This window comes from Protopterus annectens, chromosome 13.part0, assembly GCF_019279795.1.
Source record: "Protopterus annectens isolate FY-2018-M chromosome 13.part0, PAN1.0, whole genome shotgun sequence".
Lineage (NCBI taxonomy): Eukaryota > Metazoa > Chordata > Ceratodontiformes > Protopteridae > Protopterus > Protopterus annectens.
This window is the reverse complement of record NC_056747.1, coordinates 769,013,902-769,034,740: the sequence shown is the minus strand read 5'-3', so window position 1 is coordinate 769,034,740 and position 20,839 is coordinate 769,013,902. Positions and strand designations below refer to the sequence as shown.

Here is a 20,839-nt window from a genome sequence, read left to right as displayed (position 1 = left end):
TAGTTGAACTTGGATAATCTCGGATGCATTATGCTGAGCAACTAGCTTGGAGGTGTGAATATCCTTAATGAATATGGACACGCCTTCACCTTTAGTGTTTCGGTCCGGGTTTGGTGGCCGAAAGGTGTGGTATAAATTATAGCCTGGTAATGCAGGGATGCTCTCTGGAGCTTTGAACCAGGTCTCTGTCACTGCACGGATGTCAATGTTCTCCATTTTAAGGAGTGCCTCGAGTGAGTGCATTTTGAGGTTTAGACTTCTAGCATTGAGTAGCATTACCTTCAGATTTTGCTTGCTTGTACCTGTTACAGTGGTGAATTTGTCATTTGAACCTTGCCTAAAAAGGCACTATAGGGGTGGCAAGAGCCTTTGCCAGTATCTGGAATCCCAAGGGTGACAGGTGCAGGCCATCTCTGGCAAAGCAGCGTGGTCTGTCGATCATGTCATCCCAGGCAGACAGATACTGTATTCCCTTAGAATGACACCAGAAGCTTAACCAATTGTTAAAGTCAATCATTTTGTCCTTGTCCTTGTACTGTGGTGTAATTCTGGGTGATGGCAGGCTGCTACTCAGGGCTAGGGTCATACTGGCCTGGGCTACAAGATCAGAGAGCTCCTCCATGTCTCTTTTCATGTAGTCCAGGGAAGTACATCTCAGGCCATTCACACCAACATGGACAATGACAGAGTCATATTTGTACTTGTTGTGGAGTGACCTGAGTGCGTGCGTTAGGTGACGGATCCTGGCACCTGACAGGCAGCTGACAGTAACTTTTTCCTTGTTTAGCCTGGTGAGTGGAACATCAGTGTGCTTGACTATAGAGTCACCTATGACTAGAGTGTTGGGTACGTTATGCCTTATGGGCTGAAGTTGAGTGGCACACTGAGTATGTGGGCTATGTGTCATTTGGGTTGTGTTGGGGGGTGGAGGTTGCTTGCATTTCTGCTTTGGAGGTCTCTGTTGTTTGGGCAGATTAGTACTGAGAGCCTCCACGAATGTAGGTGTGTGTTTTGTGGTTCTGTGTGTGTGTTTTGGTGGTGTAAGTTTTGAGGGACTATGTGATGAGTGTGGTGCGGTGCAAGTGTTTACCTTCTCCTCTTGACTGTCCAGGCCAGTCTTTGGTAAAGAGAGCTTTGCTTCCAGTTTGGCTATATAAGTGCATCTCTCACAGGTCGTAGTGTTGGTTGGTAAGAGGAGAGGGTTGTCTGTGTACATGAGGCAATTGCTGCATTGTCCCAGGATGCCCAGATTCATCAGGTAGACAGGAGAAAACACCGGCAGCTGACCTTTAGACATGCCTGAATAGGTGCTTATTTATTAAGTACTAAAAACTGTTTTCCTCTAGACAAGTGAGGAAAGTTGAGTGCTGTAGTAATTTGTAACTTATTTAGTGCGTACAATGAGTTCTGAACAAGTGCTGAGATCAAAGAAACAGATGAGTGCTAAAACTAAAAAGCTGGCTAGTTGCAAGGAAAATTTTGAAAAACAGACTTTATGGTGACAGGAATAGTTTAACCCCAAGTGGGGGGTGGGGGGGCTTAGGAGCTCACAAACAGTCCTGGACACAGCAAATCCGTATCTGACCTGCCACAGGAAAGGGGGGAAGCAAGCTTAGAATTTTTTTTTTCCAGTAAAGTGGAAATGGAGAAAGCTGGAACAGAAGTTAATTCAACGTTAAGAATCTGAGTGGGTTGGCCTTCACAAATGTTCTCTATTAGATTGAGTGAACTAATGACACTAGACTGGTTCTCCAGTTAGATTCTCGGCTGAGGTGCCTTCTGTGCAGAGTCTGCATGTCCTCCCTGCATTCGTGTGTGTTTCCTCCGGGTACTCCGGTTTCCTCCCACATTCCAAAGATATGCGTCTGGAGCGTTTCTCTCCGGGCCTCTGCTGAAAATAGACTCTGTCCTAGTCGGACTTCCCAGGCCCGTGCTGAAAATAGGCACTGTCCTAGATGGATTTTCCTGGTCAACAAATGTTAAATAAATAAATAAACTGTGTCTGCATTGCCTCAGCATCTTTTTGTGCTTCCTTTTTCAGCACATTTACTAAAATTTGAATGACACAGAGAAGATTAACATGGCTCTTGTGCAAGGATGACATGCAAATTCTTGAAACATTCCATATTCATACCACCGCGAATGCACCCAATCTCGTCTGATCTCGGAAGATAAGCTATGTTGGGCATTGTTATTACCTGGATGGGAGACCACATTGGAATACTAGGTGCTGTAGGCTTGCCTACAGCCATACCAAACTGAATAGAAGGAAATTACCATTTCTACTCTGCAGTAATTTGGCGCCACTTTAGGCAAAGTTTATTGCACTGTCATCTGTTCATTCGGCTTATCTGCCAGCCCTGTCAGCACCATAGAGGGGTAGTCTTTCGGATAACTGTGCCTTTGTGCCTGAATTCCTTTAACCATCTTCTCTTTCTCCTCTCTAGTTATCTCCCTTTGTGTCTTCCATACCCTTACTTCCTCGACAAAGAATTCATACAGTGTGCTAACTTCGACTTTTGCTATTTCTGTCAGTCATCCTTTTGTATACCGTTTTCTTCAGTAGTAATCTTTACTTCACCTTTATCTATTCTGTCTCACCTTATCAAAATTCCTGTTTTTTTATTTATTTATTTGTATTTGTTTCCCACAATGGTCTGTCTATGCTATGCAAGACCCCTTTTCAGAGAAGGCCTGGAGAGAAAAGCTTTACAGTTACACATTCTAGCAATAAAAAGGAAGAAAATGTAGACAATACAGAAAATTATACAACGACCCTCCATTAACATTCAAAAATGTGCACGCTGATTGGTCAGCATGCACGTTGTAAATCAGAGTTATAGTAATGGAAAAAGGTCTGGTCGCCCCAACTTTTTCCATTATTATAACTCTTTTTTTACAGCAACGGAGAACGCAAGATCTTCGTTGCTTCACACTGTCTCGCTATGTTAAACGAGTTTAACATAGCGAGACAGCTTTAAAAAAAAGCAACTGAGATTCTCTGTTGCTTTTTTTAAAGCTATCGCGCTATGTTAAACTCCTTTAACATAGCGAGACTGTTTGAAAAAAGCAATGGAGATCTTGCTTTCTTCGTTGCTTTTTTCAAAACTGTATTCTCCATTGCTTTTTTTTAAAGCTGTCTCGCTATGTTAAACAGTTTGTAAAAAGCAACGGAGATCTTGCTTTCTCCGTTGCTTTTGCCCACAGCTCTGATGTACTGCGTAGGCATACGCATGCGCAGTACATCAGAACCACCGCAGAATACCGGACAGCTGCGGAAGGGCAGCAAGGAGGCATTATACAATGCCATTATTTAAGAAAAGTAATTACTTTTTTTCTTAAATAATGTCATTGTATAATAGCAATAACCCACGCCTGGGTGTGGGTAATACTGGATTTACCCACGGCTGGCTTTGTTTGGCCACTCTGGCTTCGCCCTTGTGACCAAACCACACCAACCGTGGGTAAATCCAGCATTACCCACACCCAGGCATGGGTTATTGCTATAATATGCTACATTACAACATGACAAAATTAATAACCTGGCACAATGTTTTTAGCATAAGGAAGAAAGAATAGTTACAAAACAGGGTAAGATACACTGTAAAGAGAAGAAGGGGTATTGGGGATTATAAATGAGATTGGAAAAGATTATAATCAGGGTGAGGTGGGAAAGTAAGGAAGTTTTATTAAAGAGAAATTTGTTGGAGCATTTTGTAGGGATGGATTTGGAAATAGTATTAAGGAAGGACAGTAGGGGTGTGCTGGTGCTATAACTGGGGCGAAAGCCGTGCTGGGTGTATGATAGGATATTGTTGGACTGGAGGTATTGAAAAACTTGATTATTGACACCTGGGGTTGGGACGGTGGCCTAATGGTTAAGGTGTTTGCCTTACAAACACAAGGTGCAGTGTTTGAGTCTCACAAGGGATAATTGGCTAGGCTAAAAATGTCTCACAAGGGCAGTTAGCCTAGTACTAATCTATGAACCTTTCAAATGTTTTTTGACAGAGGTGAGTGAATAGCAATGGGACAGAAAGTTGACATTTCTGTGGATGTGCCCCCTTTATGCAAAGATAGAATAAAGTATTGCCCCTATAGTGTGGGGACAATGGTTTCACATATAATAAAATTGAGTACAGAAATTAGATAGAAGAGAAGAGTGACGGCTAACTTTTATACGTTCATAGGACGATACTAGGCTATTGGCCTGGAGGCCCTTATAAGCCTAGCCAAGAATTTCACCTATGTTCCCACAAAGTCAGCACCTGTTTTCCCTGTCCATTAGAGACACAGGTGGGATCCTTGGGGTATATTTTCTAATGTTCTTCATGTTTCACTGTTGCAGTCATCGCATGTGGGTTATCTGCTTGCAGTAGCCCTCAGTCGGCCTGATTATCAAAGTCTTGGGTCCTGCGTCGGTTGCTGTCTCATCTTCCATGCCGTCAGGTAGTCAGGGGTATAAAGCATGCAGCCGATGCCATTACATCAGTCTTTCTTGCTGTGCAGTGCCCGAAGCAGAAGCAGTTCGCAAGTGCCAGTCGGCCAACTCTTGAAATTTTCGTTTTCGAGTTTCAGAACCAAAGTCTTCAACTAAAGCTAAGTACCCCATTGGGGAAACTTTTGTTGCGCTAAACCAATGTCAGTAAAAGTGAATAATTGTATTTCTTGTGGAACGCAAATACCTCACAAAGATTTTCATTTGTACTATATTCCTTGCCTAGGCCCTGACCACGACATACCTCGCTGTCGGTTTTGTGCCTTATTTAAGCAACAAACTATTCGTTGTTTGTATATTTACGCTTCTAAATATTTTGGTACTGTGTTCAATTATCCTGATATGTCTTCGGTAAGCCATCTGACTAAAGACATTCTGAAAAAAATGCAAAGATGAAGACAGAGACAGGCTGCCTAGGTCCAAATCTGCCAATGACTCTTCTCCTAAGCCAGTCGCCAGTTCGCCTGTACTCAGTGAGGCGCTTTTGCAGCCCCTGATACCCACTACTTCAGATTCGCAGGCCTCTACTGAGACCCATCCGGAGTCTGGTATGCCGCGAGATGCTTCAACTGTGGAACCTGCGGATGTCTCTACCTTGGATGGGTCTGGAGCTGCTGTGCAGGCAACGGCTTCTGAGGGTGTATTCAGGCCTACTGACTTGCATATTAAACCGACGCCATCTTCTTCTTCTAGGCCTAAAACTCGAACTATACCTAGAAAACCGATGCCCAGACCGCATAGTCAGGCCTCTATGCCTAAAAAACAGATGATAAGAATGGCCGAAGACCTTATTACTTTAATCAGGGGAAGCCAGCCTTCCTGCTCTAAGAGACCTAGGACTGAATTTGCTTATGATACTTCTGACCAGGATTCTGAAATTTCTGTTTCCTCTGATGACCAGTATTTACCCTTATCTACCTATGAGGATTCTGATGCAGAGGACTCTATTCCCTCTGCTTCCCCCCCCAGAGGATTTCTCTTTTGGTGAGACCCTGCATACTCTTAGGGAGCACTTACGCTGGGAAAGCCAGGATTACTCTTATTCTAAAAAGAGGCTTAGGGATTTCTTACTCCTTCCCCAGCACAGGCCTTTAGCTATCCCTCCTGTACTAGACATTGTTGATGATGTCTTTTCTGAATCTAGCTTGGCCCCTGACTCTTTACCTCCTGCTCCCAGAAAATCTGATAGATATTACAGGGGTCCTGACTCTCACAAGTTCCTTTTTAAAAATCCTACTGCGGATCCTGAGACCATTTCACAGGGACCCAAGGGTATCAAGACTACTACTGCCAAAAATCCTACCCTCTCTGATAGAGACTCCAGGGTGCTGGATAGATGGGGTAAGAAAGTATACACTTCTGCAACTTTGGCTATTAGAGCCTTAAACTGCCAGTTTCATATGTTAAAGTATCAGCAGCATATCATTGGGTTGCTTAAACAGAAAATGATGTTGATTCCTGACTGTGCTGAAAATAAGGATTTACAGGATTTAATGCATTCTGCTGAACAGGTTGGAAAGCATACTTTGCAATGTGGTTTTGATTCACTAGAGGCATCTTGCAAGGGCTGCTGTCACTGGGTCTGTACTTAGAAGGCATGCTTGGCTTAAGGAGCAGTCTTTGCCAGATCATGTTAAAGCTAAATTGCTGGATGCTTCCTTAAATCAGGACCGCCTGTTTGGCAACAAAGCAGTTCTTAAAAAGATGGAGGAAAAAGCTAAATCTATGCAAACTGTTAAAGATTTCCTACAAGTACAACCTCCAAGATTTAGTAGGCATTGGCCCTCTAAGAATTGGTCTTTTCCTACCTCTTCCAGGCCTTCTCAGTCCAAACCCAGAACCAGAAGAACACCCAGGCTTCAGTCCCAGGATACGCACAGGACTAAACAGTGAGGAGCTCCCACTTCCAATTCAGGGAGTAGTAAGACTGCCCCCCATGGTAAACTGTCTCAATGACTTAAGTTTAAAACTTTCAATCACTTCTCAGCTGACTGCTCCTTTAGGGGGAGAGATTGCTTTGCGGGCAAAAAACTGGGAACTCATTAACCAGGACAAATGGGTTCTAAATATAGTTTCCCAAGGATACAGATTTCACTTCCACACGTTACCAACCCCAAATGGTTGGCCAGATCTACCCCCAAATCAGTGGGCAGAGGCTCAAAAGCAAGTACTCTCTCTCTTAAGCATAAAGGCTATTCAAACTGTACCAGAAGAGGAAAAGGGGCAAGGTTTCTGCTCAAGACTTTTCCTGGTACCCAGAAAAGACCACTCTTGGCATCCTATCCTGGACCTTTCTATACTAAACACCTTTTTGGTGATTCCAAAATTCAAGATGCTAACTCTTCACCAGTTGCTTCCTATGCTAGGCAAAGAGGCCTGGTTGGCAGCACTGGATTTAAAGGAAGCCTACCTGCACATCCCAATCAGGGAATCTTGCAGAAGATACCTACGCTTCAAAGCAGGCTACATGCACTATCAGTTCTCTGCACTGCCCTTTGGTTTATCTATTGCACCCAGGGTATTCACAAAGTGCCTAGCTCCAGTCATTGCATTTTGCAGGCAAATAAATATTCAAATATACCCATACATGGACGATTGTCTAATTCAGGCAGAAAGCCAGGACATACTTTTGAATCATCTGGCATTTGTACAAAAGGTGCTTACTTGTCTGGGGTACACCATAAATGAAAATAAATCACATCTGGTACCCTGTCAGCAAATTATATTCATGGGAACAAGCTTGAACACAACTTCCCAGATGGCTTTCCTCACGCCAGAGAAACAAATTCATTTGACAACTTACTTCAAACTAATGGCCACAAAAACCCTGCTATCTGCAAGGCAAATACTGCAAGCCTTGGGGTTCATGGCCTCCTGCATTCTACTAATTCCATATGCAAGACTGCATATGAGGAAACTACAATGGTATCTAAAAAGCCTATGGTGTCAACATTCTCAGGATTTAGAAGCAATGATCTGATATTGTTAATCCTCGTTCATGCCTTACGCATGGGTATCTGTTCCGACCTCGGAACCGAGCCGGCCATTTTCCAAGCTCGCATCAGCTTCAAACTCTTGAGCTAAATTCTTACCAACAATCCCCCTCTCCCTGCTACCTCAGATTTTGTTTGCCGCATTGCTATTCGGTCGTGTCAAGCTACTTCTCTTGAGCTAAGTACAGTTATTCGTTGTTTATATTCATTTATGTTACTTTTCTGTCAGAAAAGATTCTATTTCATTGTCTCTTACCCTGTCGCATCCAGCGACCATATTTTCTTGAGGTTTTCTTCTCTTTTCTCTACCCTTTTACTGCAAGGTATTCTCCCCTTACAATCGTTGGTAATCTTTCCTTTTTTCATACCTTCTGGTATTCTTTTGTACCATTGCTGGTACCCTTTAATACTATTTAATTTTACTATCGTGGCAGATAAGAAAGGTAGTCTGGGGTTTAAACGGTGTTCTGATTGTGGACACAGACTACCTGCTTCTGATGCACACTCTTTTGTGGTTATTGTTTGGGGGCGTCCCACCTATCTGTTGATCTGCCCTGTACTATCTGTGAAAACTTTTCAAATAGAACTTTGTTGGAAAGGAAAAACAAGTTGTTGCTGAAGGGACTTCTTAAATCTCCCTTTTCAGAGGCTATTTCTGGGTCGGAGGCCTCAACCCCTCCTAGAGCTCATAAGAAAATCTTGGATGTTCCTACCAAGGCTAAATCTTTGCCTTCATCCCCAGCTGGGGAGTCCCGCCAACCAAAACCTAAAAAGGCTAAAGTTTTGGCTCCGGTGCTCACTCAGTCAGCCCCAGTGCTTTCAGTGCCTAGACCTTCGGCACCGAAGCCTTCAGCTCCATTACTAATCTCGGCTCCGTCTTCTCCTGCAGCCTTCACTATATCGGCACCGAGGGGCTCCTTGGTTCAGACTATTACCACTGTATCGGCACCAACCATTCAGTCAGCGCAGACATTGACCACTTCCGCTCCGACATCTTTCTCGGAACCGACGCCTTTATTGTTGACTCCAGTTTTGTCGGTTCCAGCTTTGGTACCGACAACCACTTCGGCACCGATCCCTGTGTCGGTGCAGATCATGACCTCGGCACCAATGACTTCTTCAGTGCAGACACCCATAGTCCATTGTCTCTCGGCACCGTTGTTCTCGGTGCGGACCGGTGAGATGGGCACCGAGTTTGCCTCTTCTGTGGACAGGCCTGTTTCTCCCTCAGTCTCTGTGAGGTCCACTAGAAGCTTTTCCGAACACGATGTGTTGCGTCTTGTGGATCAGGTGCTCTTGGCCAGAGGTATCCCACCCTCCAGGAACTATCCTTCCTTGGGAGGTGATCACCGTCTCCAAAGATCCCCTCTTATTCTCCTCCTTCATTGCCTTTGAAAGTCCATGGATATAGTACAGTCTTCCCCTTCTGCGGTTCCCTTTATGGATCTCACTAAGGAACCGCAGTTGCCTTCATGGCAGGAAAGCTTTGCTATGACCCAAGATGTCAGTTGTGACACACATAGTTTGCTGCTTCACAGCCATCCAGGGACTCCGGGTCGTCAGGCTGAGCCACTTAGGGGAGGGGTGACCCCTGTCCTAGACATTCACTCCTCTTCAAGTGGACCACCTTCCAACTGATGGAGAAGGCTTTCTCTGCTGCTGGCGATTCTGGACTGTCTATCCCTCCGCCCTTCTCTGGTACACTGGTTTCACAAGTCGTACCGAGCGGACACTGGGTGCAAAGGCCTCAGGACATATTCCCACAGGAAACCCCTTTTCCTCTGTCTTCCCCAGCTTCTCCTGCTGACGAAGTCCACAGGAAAATTTTGTGTTGGAGGAAGCACATGGACTTCACAGAGGAGCCCCTCATTGAAGCCGCAGATTTTGATGAGGGGGAAGGATACCCTCGGTCACCCTCTGAGGTATCCTTTGGTGATATCCTCGAAATCCTGCAACAGGGAGGTGACTGGCAGTCCTCTAATCTGACCTCTGAGGAATCTGTATTCTTGCAGGCCTTTCACGCCCAGCCCCCTACCTCCTGGATTACTATACCTGCCGATTAACTTGTCCAGCTTATCGTGCACCGTGCTTGGAAGTCTTCTAACACCGTCTAAACTATTCCCCGGAGGCCAGATAAGATTTTGTCCCCTCCTGCTACGGATCCCCATTGGTCAAAAGGTCTTCCTGTGGATGCGTTGGTGCTTGGGGCCGCAACAAAAAAGGATCTGGCAGAAGAAGAAAGCCAGATTGTCCATCCGCCTAACAAAGAGTCCCGGGCCCTGGACAGGATAGGGAAGTGCACCTTTGCATCAGCGACCTTTACTATCAGGTCCCTGAATTATATGGCACACTTTACCAGGCTTCAAAGGGATCTGATTTCTGAGCTCTCTGAAACCTTGGCTGACGCCGTGTTTGATGAGGTCCATGACAAAGTGGCACCTCAGCTGGCCACCATTGACTCAATATCTAACTCCTCTATGCAACTGATATCTCACGAGCGTCAGAAGGAGCAGCGGGTTCAGCTGCGATCTTGAGATGACATGCCTGGATGCGCTTGTGCAATTTCACGGAACCCTTTAAGGCTTCCTTTCTTAACGCTCCCATTGAGGCCTCCTCGTTGTTTGGACCCAAAATTAAAAGCACACTGGCCAGATGTGAACAGGATGGTAAGACCCTTTCTGTCATAGGTGACTGTTATTCTTCCCCTCAACATGCTTTCTCCCAAAACCAAAAGAGTGGGGAGATATGGTTCAAGAAATCTCAGGGTCCTTTCCGTGACACACAGGCCGAGTTCTCCCCTAGAGGCAGAGGGGGGAACTCACAGGGAAGATGCTCCTTTCAGGGCAGTGGGAGTCCACATAACCAGGGCTCCAGGGATTCCTTCCCTGGCCAATCCTACCAGTGCTCCTGAAGAGCAGCCCAACTCCTTTCCTCTAGAGGTGGTTGGGGGACGTTTCTCCTTGTACCCTTTTGCCTGGCTAACCATCAACACAGATTCTTGGGTACAAAGGATTATAACCAGAGGTTATCATATCCCCTTCGATCTTTGCCCTGTCCCTTCAAAAAACCTTCCCAACGTTCCACCCAGTCAAAGGGAAGAAGCAGCACTAGAGATAGAAAAGCTGCTAAGAAAGAGAGTCATCCAAATAGTCCATCCAGACCAGATAGGATCCGGATTCTACTCAAGACTATTTTTGGTGCCAAAGAAAACCGGGGACTGGAGACCAATTTTGGATCTCAGTGTACTGAACAAGTTTGTGAGAGTACCAAAATTCCAGATGGTCACAATACAGTCTTTCCTCCCGCTTTTGGAAAAAGACGATTGGATGTGCTCGATAGATCTTCAAGATGCGTACTACCACTTAAAAGTGGAGAGGCCATCAAGAAGATTTCTGCGGTTCCTGCGGGAGCCAGTCACTACCAGTTCAGAGTACTGCCCTTCGGACTCTCTACTGCCCCCAGAGTGTTCACAAAGTGCATGGCAGTTGTCACAGCTCACTTGCAACTTCAAGGATTCCAGGTGTTTCCATACCTAGACGACTGGCTTATTTCTGCCCCCACCAGACATCTACTGGAAGAAGCCCTGGCATACTCTCGCCTCTCTGCAGAAAGGCTAGGCATAACCGTAAAATGGCAAAAATCCAATCTCACCCCATCTCAGTCGACAGAATTCATAGGGGTTATCTTGGACACAAAGAACTGCAGAGCTGCCATTCCAGAGCACAGAATTTTAAGGATAAAGCAACAACTGATTCCAATCCTTTCAAGGGAGAAATCCATGGCTCACTCGGTTCTACAGCTGTTGGGTTCCATGGCAGCCTTCATCACCATTGTCCCCCTGGCCAGGTTTCACATGAGGCTTCTACAATGGCTACTGCTCACCCAGTGGTATCCCTTTCAGCATCCTCTTTCAGCCATGATTCAAGTAACCAACAGGTGCAAACAGGATTTAAATTGGTGGATGATACACAATCTGTCACAATGGTCTCGCCCCTTCTCCCCCCAGCAACCCAAGGCCACAGTGACCATGGACGCCTCCCTGATGGGGTGGGGCTATGTCAGGGACAGACAGTCCAAGGCACTTGGTCTGAAATGGAGGCCCATCTGCATATAAATGTTCTAGAGCTGAGGGCGGTGCTTCTAGCATTGCAAGCATTCCATCTCCTGCTGCAGTCTGGGACAATTGCGATTCAATCAGACAACATGTCAGTGGTCTGGTACATCAACAAGCAAGGTGGAACCAAATCTTACCCCCTTTGTCGAGAGGCCATGAGGACATGGCAATGGGTGATGGCTACCAACCGTTTTCTTCTAGCAACGTACATTTCCGGGAGTTTCACTGTGATAGCAGACAGACTCAGCAGGTTCATTCTTCAACCTCACGAGTGGTCCCTGAATTCCTTGATAGTGGCGGAGATCTTCCACCGCTGGGGCCGTCCTTGCTGTGACCTCTTTGCATCCCCGACCAACTACAAATGCAGCAACTACTTTGCCCTGATTCCCCCTCCGGGACAGTCACCCAGGGATGCTCTAGTCCACGATTGGCTCTCGGGTCTTCTTTATGCATTCCCACCCTTTCCCCTCATTCCCCAGTTTCTGAAGAAAGCCCGTCGGTTGAAGAGCAAGGTGATCCTCACAGCACCATATTGGCCTCGACAGATTTGGTTCCCCTTCCTTTGGCCTCTCCTACTAGATCGACCATGGATTCTCCATCCAACCCTGGAGTTGATCTCACATCCACAGAACCTGATTCATCCCAGCTTGAACAGCCTGAAGCTCACAGCTTGGTTACTCCAATTCCCTTGATTGCCAGGCAGAATGATCTTTCTTTACCAGTACGTGACATTCTCATTGCATCTCATAAGTCTTCCACTAGAATTACTTATCTGAACAAGTGGAAAAGATTTACCTGTTGGCTGAAAGATAAACAAGTAATCCCTTCTCAGCACCCCTGTCAATAATACTAGACTATATGGCCGACCTTTTCCAATCGGGTCTATCGGCCTCTACCATTAGAGTTCATTTGGCTGCAATTTCTAATTTTCATGAGGGTGTCCAAGATTCCTCTCTTATGTCCCACAAATTGTGCAAGACCTTCATAAAAGGTGTGAATCATCTGAAGCCACCTTTTAGAGAACCTATTCAACCATGGGATTTATCATTAGTTCTACAAGCTCTGACAATGCCACCTTTCGAACCTTCTTGCGACCTCAAGCATTTGTCATGGAAAACCTTGTTTTTGGTCGCCATTACTTCTGCCAGATGTATTTCTGAGCTTCAAGCTTTACGTATCAAGAGTCCATACTTGATTTTTCATGGAGATAGAGTGTCTCTGAGAACTAATCCATCCTTTCTGCCAAAAGTGATCTCTGAAATGTCCATTAATCAAACCATTGAATTGCCAGTTTTCTTTCCCAATCATTCAAACAGAGGAGAGTATTGCCTACATACCCTAGATATCCACAGGCAAATCCGTTTTTACTTAAACAGGACTAGGTCCTTTCATTATTTTTGGCTTTTTCTGGACCTAGATTAGGATCTGCTGTCGCTAAGGTCACATTAGCTAGATGGTTGAAGGACTGTGTGACCTTCATTTATACACAACGTAATATCTCCTTGCCTACTACCATGAAAGCTCATTCAACAAGGTCAGTGGCAACTTCTGCTGCCTTCCATGCCAGAGCTTCTTTACATGACATCTGTGCAGCTGCAACTTGGGCTACGCCTCATACCTTCATCAATCATTACAAATTGGATTTGGCCTCCAGGGGAAGAGCATCTTTCGGTTCTCTGGTGCTCAGGAATGTCCTTCCATGAGAGCCTCCCAGGAATAGAGGTAGCTGGGGACTCTGTCCCATGCATAAGGAATGAACGAGGATTAACAATATCGGATAAAGAAGTTATGTCTTACCATAACGTTCCATCTGTATTGTTGATCCTCGTTTAGTCATTACGACCCTCCCTCCTTCCCCCTCCTGTGGTTTCTAGTGGATCTCACCATCCGGTTCTCTTAGGTTATTTGACCAGTGGTAGCCTCTACCTTCTTTGACTTGCAAACTCAATCTGAGGTAACAGAGAGAGGGGGATTGTGGGTAAGAGTTTAGCTCAAGAGTTTGAAGCTGATGCAAGCTTAGAAAATGGCCGGCTCGGTTCCGAGGTCGGAACCGATATCCATGCGTAATGACTGAATGAGGATCAACAATACAGATGGAACGTTATGGTAAGACATAACTTCTTTATCCCTTTTATACCTTGCTTACAGTTAGAGTTCCTTGGTGGGCAGAGGCCTGCCACCAAAACAAGGGACTACCATTCACTCTATCCCCCTGCTGCCACCCAAACCCTAACAACAGATGCATCAGACTATGCATGGGGAGCTCACCTGGCAGGGAAGTGCATTCAGGGCAAATGGAACCCAAGTCAAATGCACCTGCATATCAATCAAAAAGAAATGTTAACTGTACAGAATACTCTTACAGCCTTCAAGGACCACATTCTTCCAGGACAATTAATGGTAAGGATGGACAACACCACTGTTATGTGTTACATAAACAAGCAGGGGGGTACCCATTCTTACCCCCTCTGCAGACTAGCTATGGCTCTGTGGAACACAGCCTTGAGCTACCAAGTGCATCTATAGGTTCATTTCCTGCCAGGAAAACTGAATACAGTGGCAGACGAACTCAGCAGAAATCTCATGGTCCCACACGAGTGGAAACTGGAACTAAAGATTTTCAACATGTTGATAAACAAATGGGGGAGCCCAGATATAGACCTGTTTGCCTCCCATCAGAACTACAAATTGGACAAATTCTGCACAAGGACTTCCCACAAACAAGCTTGGAAAGTGGATGCTCTGTCCTTCAGCTGGAAAAATCTATCAGTTTATGCCTTTCCTCCTCTCCTCTCCTCTCCAAAATACTGCTAAAGATCAAACAGGACAAACCAAGAACGATACTGATTGCACCAGATTGGCCACGCCAACACTGGTACCCCCTCTTGTGCAGTTTGTCACTGCTGGCTCCATGGCACCAGCCTCAGACCCCTACCCTGCTGTCACAGCAGGAGAGCCAGATTCTGCACCCTCAGCTTCAAACCCTGACCCTGGCAGCCTGGCTAATTTCCTAATCTTTCCATTACCATCCCTCAGTAAACAAGTGTTGAATGTCATCTTGGAGGCAAGGAGGCCTAATACTAGAAAATCGTATGCTGAAAATGGAAAAGATTTTGTGCCTGGTACCAAACTCAAGGGATAGGCACAGCAGCACCCAATTTACCTCAGATTCTTCAATACTTAACTGAGATGCTTCACAAGGGCCTTTCTTTTTCCTCCATCAAAATTCATGCTTCAGCCATATTCAGCTCATTACAACACAGAACCACCCCTCTTCTCTCATACACTGCTCAAGCAGTTCCTCAGAGGGGCCAAAAACTTAAGACCACCCAGAAGAGCCCCAACTCTAGCCTGAGACTTTAACTTTGTATTGGAAAAACTCACTCTTCCTCCTTTTGAGCCAGCTGCAAGTGCAATGTTAAAATGTCTTTCTTGAAAAACAGCCTTCCTTTTAGCAATTACTTCAGCAAGAAGAGTATCTGAACTACAGGCCCTTATGGCGGTGGAGCCTTTCATCATCTTTCATGCGGACAGGGTGTCCCTTAGGACCAATCCCTCCTTCATGCCCAAGGTGGTATACAGTGTGGCTTTTAATCAGTCCATTCATTTGCCAACCTTCTTCTCTAATCCACAGAACTAAGGGGAAAGGATACTGCACTCCTTAGATGTGCACAGACAACGTAGATTTTACTTGGACATGACTAAACCTCAAAGGAAATATGAACAACTGCTGGTGGCATTTGCTGCAGGGGCAGAGGGGAAGGCTATTTCAAAGCAAACCATTTCTAAATGGATAGGCCATTGCATTCATTTCTACACCATGGAAAACCTATCTCACAGGGGATTATTCCACAGATGGGGGAGTTGTTGGGACACATCTATCACATCAACTAGTTCTATTAATGTCACAGACCAGGTTGAGACCTTGTGTGCAGGTTGCACAAGTGGAGTTTGACTTACAGATATGCAGCAACTCCATCAAGGCTGAGTCTGAGAGGGCCTTGTATGCCAGACACAGGTAACCTCTGAGCAGTCTGTACAAGACTGAGTAGAGGGACAGAGCTTTTAGCCTGTCTGTATAGGATAGGTATTTGAGGCCCTGGATTTTCCTGGTCAGGAGCCTCTGTGGTCTCTCCAACTGCTGCATGTGCTTGGCAAGGTACACGCCGAAGGGGGCATTGTACTCGATAATGGGTCTCATAAGGGAGATGTACAGGGATGTTATGACCTCCGTTTAGGTACTTAACAAGCAGAATGTCGGCGAGGGTGCTATAGTGGTTGGTTTTAACTTTCTAAACAGGATTTCAATATTTGTGGTAAGTATTGGATGTAAACAACAGACATAAGGTTTGAAGTGTGAGGTGAGAAAGGAGGAGTTTATTCCTTGGCTTACTTTTTTCTTACTGCAGTTAATGCTTTCTACACTGATAATGGTTTATACATGCCAAAATACTCTTCTTACGAAGCTTCTTAGCACTTGAAAGTGCATCTTTTTGAATTTTCATGTTTTCCTTCAAGCTGTCTTTCACTATTTTAGTTATTTTTTCCAAGGGATTGTAAATCACAGTGTAGTATGGTCACTATTTTTTAGTTAAATGCCTTGTTTCTACATCTTTGTGTCCTTTAACTCTGATGAGGACATGATCAAAGATAAAAGTTGTTTGTGTATGGACCCACACAATCTGCTGAAGTTTAGCTTCGACCAGAGATTATACTGTTTCCCTCTGCTACCCTACCTTGGAGATTGGCACCTTCCAATACTACTGGAAGGCTATTTTCTTAACATTTCATACATGAATTTACAACCACGCAAAGAGCAGATACTGAAGAACTGCTGCTTTAAGAACTTTACTGTTTTATTCTTCTCTTGTTTTAGTTCACAAGATCCCTTTTTGAAAACTGATTGTTGCCATAAATTCCTTTATTTATAAGTGAATTTTCTGAATTACATTGTACTTCTGCATTAACTCAAAGAAAATGCCTGCAGATGGGTCAGTTGTCTGGCTTACATTAAACCGGACTTAGTTGTCAAAGCCTGTGCTGCTGTGTTATGTAGTGGGTCAGTGAGGATTCTGGTTGAAGACCTCCAAACCATATTACAGGAGAGAAGAGGGTTTAGCCTGAAGTCTGTATGTTTCACATCTACTTACAGCTGCTGTCTCATTTACATATGCATGTTGCACCTTTTTGTTGTTTGCATCCTTCAGTTTACGAAAGATGCCTTGCCTAAATGCACTCTTCTGAGTAAACACAAGTGTATTTTGATTTATTTAGTTTTTTAGATACAGTACATATAGAAATGTAAAAGAAAATACTAGCATCAAATGTTGCTTGTACTTTAAAGTCTGTCGCTCTGCATCTTTGTTGCACTTCTGCACCACAGAGCTGTAACATTTCTGTTTGATGCATAATCTAAGGGAAAAAGGGTACTGGTTTATGAGTTTGAAGGAAGGCTGTTACTAATATCAGTCCTAAAATAATAATATTTTTTTGCGCAAATCATATTGTACCAGAGATAAATTCAGTACTTCTGTCGTAGCAGACAGATTCATTTTCTCTCCATCCCTGGTAAAATTTTAGTTAGCTGTGCATGTTAAATATGTTTTGCAGAGACCTGGAGGCAGGGAAGGGACTGGGAGAGGCACTTCTAGCTGAAATCTTACTATTTATATCCAGTGACTGTACATCTGACTGACACCTTCAGATTTACTCTCCACATGGAATAGTCCTGGATATTTTGGAGTTCTGCTGATGGACTTTAATGTATCCCTCCTACTTTAATGTTTTGTTTCCAAGGAAATGAAAGATACAGCTTTATACATTTTGTTCTGTCTTTTTTAGTAAATTAGAAGCATCAGCATGATGCCTAACTTTCCTGGTCTTTTTATTGATTTTTAATTGATGAGGAATTCTGTCAGTGTTCGTTTTGTTGCCTAAATTTTGAAGTTAATATGGGATTATGAAGAGGGATTTGCATTCTTGAGCTGTCAAAGCTTTTCTTTCAGTTCTTGCCAAAAATGAAGAAAAGTATTCAGAAGATCAAGTGGAAAGAATAGCAAGACTTCCCAGGTCATTAAATGGGGGTCTATCCAAATATTATCAACACAGTTATGTGGAATTGTAATGTTAATTGAGTTGTATTTGAATGTAGGGCAAGGCAGATATAAAAATCTGAACACTAGTTTGAAAAGGCCAACTGTACAAAACATTTTGCAAGGCTTGCGAAGTAAACTCCTAATTCACATTATTAATCTTTTTGCAGAATGATGTAAAAACTGCTATAACTGTATTTATATAAAGCTCTGTCTTAAGAATGTTGTGTAGCAAAGCAGTTAATGTGGCTTCACTCATAAAATCATGACCACATTCATTGATACAGTGACATGTAACCAACGGTTTAAAATGTCATAGAGAAGGTAGAAAATGCAAGTATCTTTTCAAAATTGTATCACATATAAAATTAAGTAAATTTTCGGGTGAAGGTTGCAGGCAAATCCATAAATAAATAGAACATTGACTGTTTTTATTTAAAAGTTGGGAGACTGAAAGCTTTGACAGGAGATTGTGTGAGACATTTGATTTAAATGAAAGCTTTAAGTAGCTCATTAAAAAATAATTGCTTCAGTAGTGTAATAAGTCCCCTGTAAAATAAATTTATTGTTTGCTTTAAAGGGGTTTAAATGTCATACTTTCAGGGTTAAAAATTTGAGATGAAACTATGCCTGTTGTCATGTCTGCTTTCTGTGGCTTTCATATGTGCCATTTTCCTCAGTACGATTAATGTAGCAGTTTGTTTCAGCATTTACAGACTTAGGTAGACAGTTTCAGAAGGACTGCAGTCAGAAACCTTGTACTGTTTAACAGGTGATCTGAAGTTGTTGTCTTCATTTGCTCTTCAACCTGTGGGACATGGATCCAGAACGGATCCGACCTGGCTGCATTTCTGCAGCATCGGATCCGAGTTCCAACCTCCTCCCCTACTCACAATGCCCCTGTATCCTTCCTCCCCCAGATCTCATTTGCTATGTCTACCGTTTGCATCATGGTCCGTACTCTAAGCAATTTTTGGGGGTAGGTTTTTCTGGGTTTTCTAGCTACCATTAGTCCCCTCTATCTCCCCTTTCACTTTTCTTGCTCTTTGCACTCAGGCATCGGTGCTTTAGTAAAAAAAAAAAAAAAAAAACTTTCCCCACATCTATCCCCCTGTACTGTCTCTGTTGTGTGTGTGGGTGAGTGCTTTGGGTTCTCTCTCTCCATCCTCATGGCAGAGACACCCGAACTGGGATTCAGAAAGTGCACAGAGTTTGGCCATAAGCTTTTCCCTGCAGATGGCCACACTCTGTGTGTTGTGTGTTTAGGGGTTTCTCACCTCAGTTCCACCTTCTGAACCTGTGTGGTGTTCAGTCCCCACGCATTGATCAACAGTAGGAATAAACTTATTCTTAAGGGCCTCCTTAAACCTCCCACTATGAAGGCCAAAGCTTCCTCTTCAGTTGCTTCTGGTCCCCCCCTCCGCCCCCAGCCTCTGGGACTCAACCTCCCACCCAGAGGACCGGGGATGGAGAGAAGTGCAAACACCGAGATAGGCCGAGGAAGCGAATCCTCAGCCGAACCACTGGCAAAATCTCACTTGGGCCTTTGCTCAAGTTCCCCCTGGCTCCATTCCCCTTGCTTCTCCCCGTAGCCAGAGGTGTCTTGGAGCCATTCACTGGTCTCGACTTCACCCCACTAGCTGTCTAGACCGGTGTTGTTAGGCTGTTCTGCTAGGTCCACCCATGGCCTTCCAAAGCCAAGGTGGACAGGATGATGTGGAGGTTCATCCACATGCAGATACAGATGGGAGTCTTGCCTGCCCCTTTCCCATCTGGGGCTGGGGGCATGCATTCCACTTTCATCCCGATAACTCCTTCTCCGATCTGACCTCTGGTTTCGGAGTCGAGAGGTCAACAGTGATGGTTCGTGGTACCTGAGCACTGACCATCGCCTTGAGTGGGTCAGCTCTGACGAGCATGGAGCCATGGAGGTGGTTTCGGCTCCAGGTTTTTCAGAGCTGAAGCTTCCACCCAGAGTATTGGTGCCTGGAGGTTCGGCTCCAGCTTCCCAATTGATCCAGAGGATTACGGACCTGATTGTAGCCCCAGCTCCAAGAGTTCTTTCTCCTTCTGCCTTTGACGTCGTAGAGAGGGTTCTCTTGATCCCATCGAGACCCTTGACGATCTCATCCTCGGAGTCCATCCTGGCCCCCTCTGTCTCTGGTCCAGATTCTGCCATCCTGCCACCTCAGGGACAGCTTGCTGCCTCTCCACCCCAAGGAGTTCCCACACGGGAACAGCTGGTTGTTTTCAAGTCCTCCCCAGAGACCCCTCCTCTAAAATGCATGTGTAAAAGGAGACACTTAGACTCCCCACCGGATTCTGTCATGGAGGACACCGACTTGGAGTAAAAGGAGGATTCCCCGATCACCCCCAGAGGATGTCTCATTTGCAGACATCATGGAGATCCTTTGGCAGCGTGGGGGTGATCTGCTCAAAAACCCAACCCTGATAAGTCAGTGTTCCTGGTGGCATTTGGCACAGGACCCTCTACTTCCTGGGTGTCCCATCCTGCAGATCCTCTGGTAGATCTAGTTACATCTTGGGCATGCAAGGAGCCTGACACAGTGGAGCCTATCCCCAAATGCCCTGATAAGGTCCTCAGGATCCCTTTGACCAGTGTGGTTTATCAGAAGGGGCGTTATGTCGATGCCATGGTGGTGGTCGTGGCCACCAAGAAGGAGCTCACACAGGAGAGCTCTATGGTCCATCCACAAGAGTCTAGGACCTTGGACTGTTTTGGGAAGCAGGTCTACATGTCAATGTTCTCTGTACATGCACTGAACTACATGGCACATGTTATTAGGGTTCAGCGAGACCTAGTGAAGGAAGTCACCAAGTCTACCCCAGGGTCCATGTCGGTGGAGAATAGGAAGGTTTTCTCCCTTCGAATGGCCACCCTCACCTCCATTCCCAGTATCTCTATGCGGCATCCTTCTCACTCTACTGAGGGCACTGCTGGAGTTGACGGAGCAGGCGTTGCCATCAGGTGTCACGCCTAACTCTGACTTTGTAAATGAATCCTTAAAGGGCTCTGAGAAGGTACAAATGCCCCGTACGATGGATCCACTCTCTTTGGAAAGATGGTACATGACACACTGGTCCAGAGCGAGAAGGATGGGAAGACTGTGTCTGCAGTCGG

The 20,839-nt window shown here is 45.0% G+C and overlaps 1 protein-coding gene and 1 non-coding gene across 2 annotated transcripts in view; both read left to right on the top strand.

Moving 5' to 3' along the window:
- BLMH (bleomycin hydrolase) overlaps positions 1–20,839 on the top strand; it is a 593,976-nt gene that overhangs the window by 529,116 nt on the left and 44,021 nt on the right. The gene's annotated exons all lie outside the window — the stretch shown is intronic.
- Positions 2,026–2,132, top strand: LOC122788476. Its single transcript, XR_006362681.1, has one exon. It is a non-coding gene; the product is annotated as a U6 spliceosomal RNA (small nuclear RNA).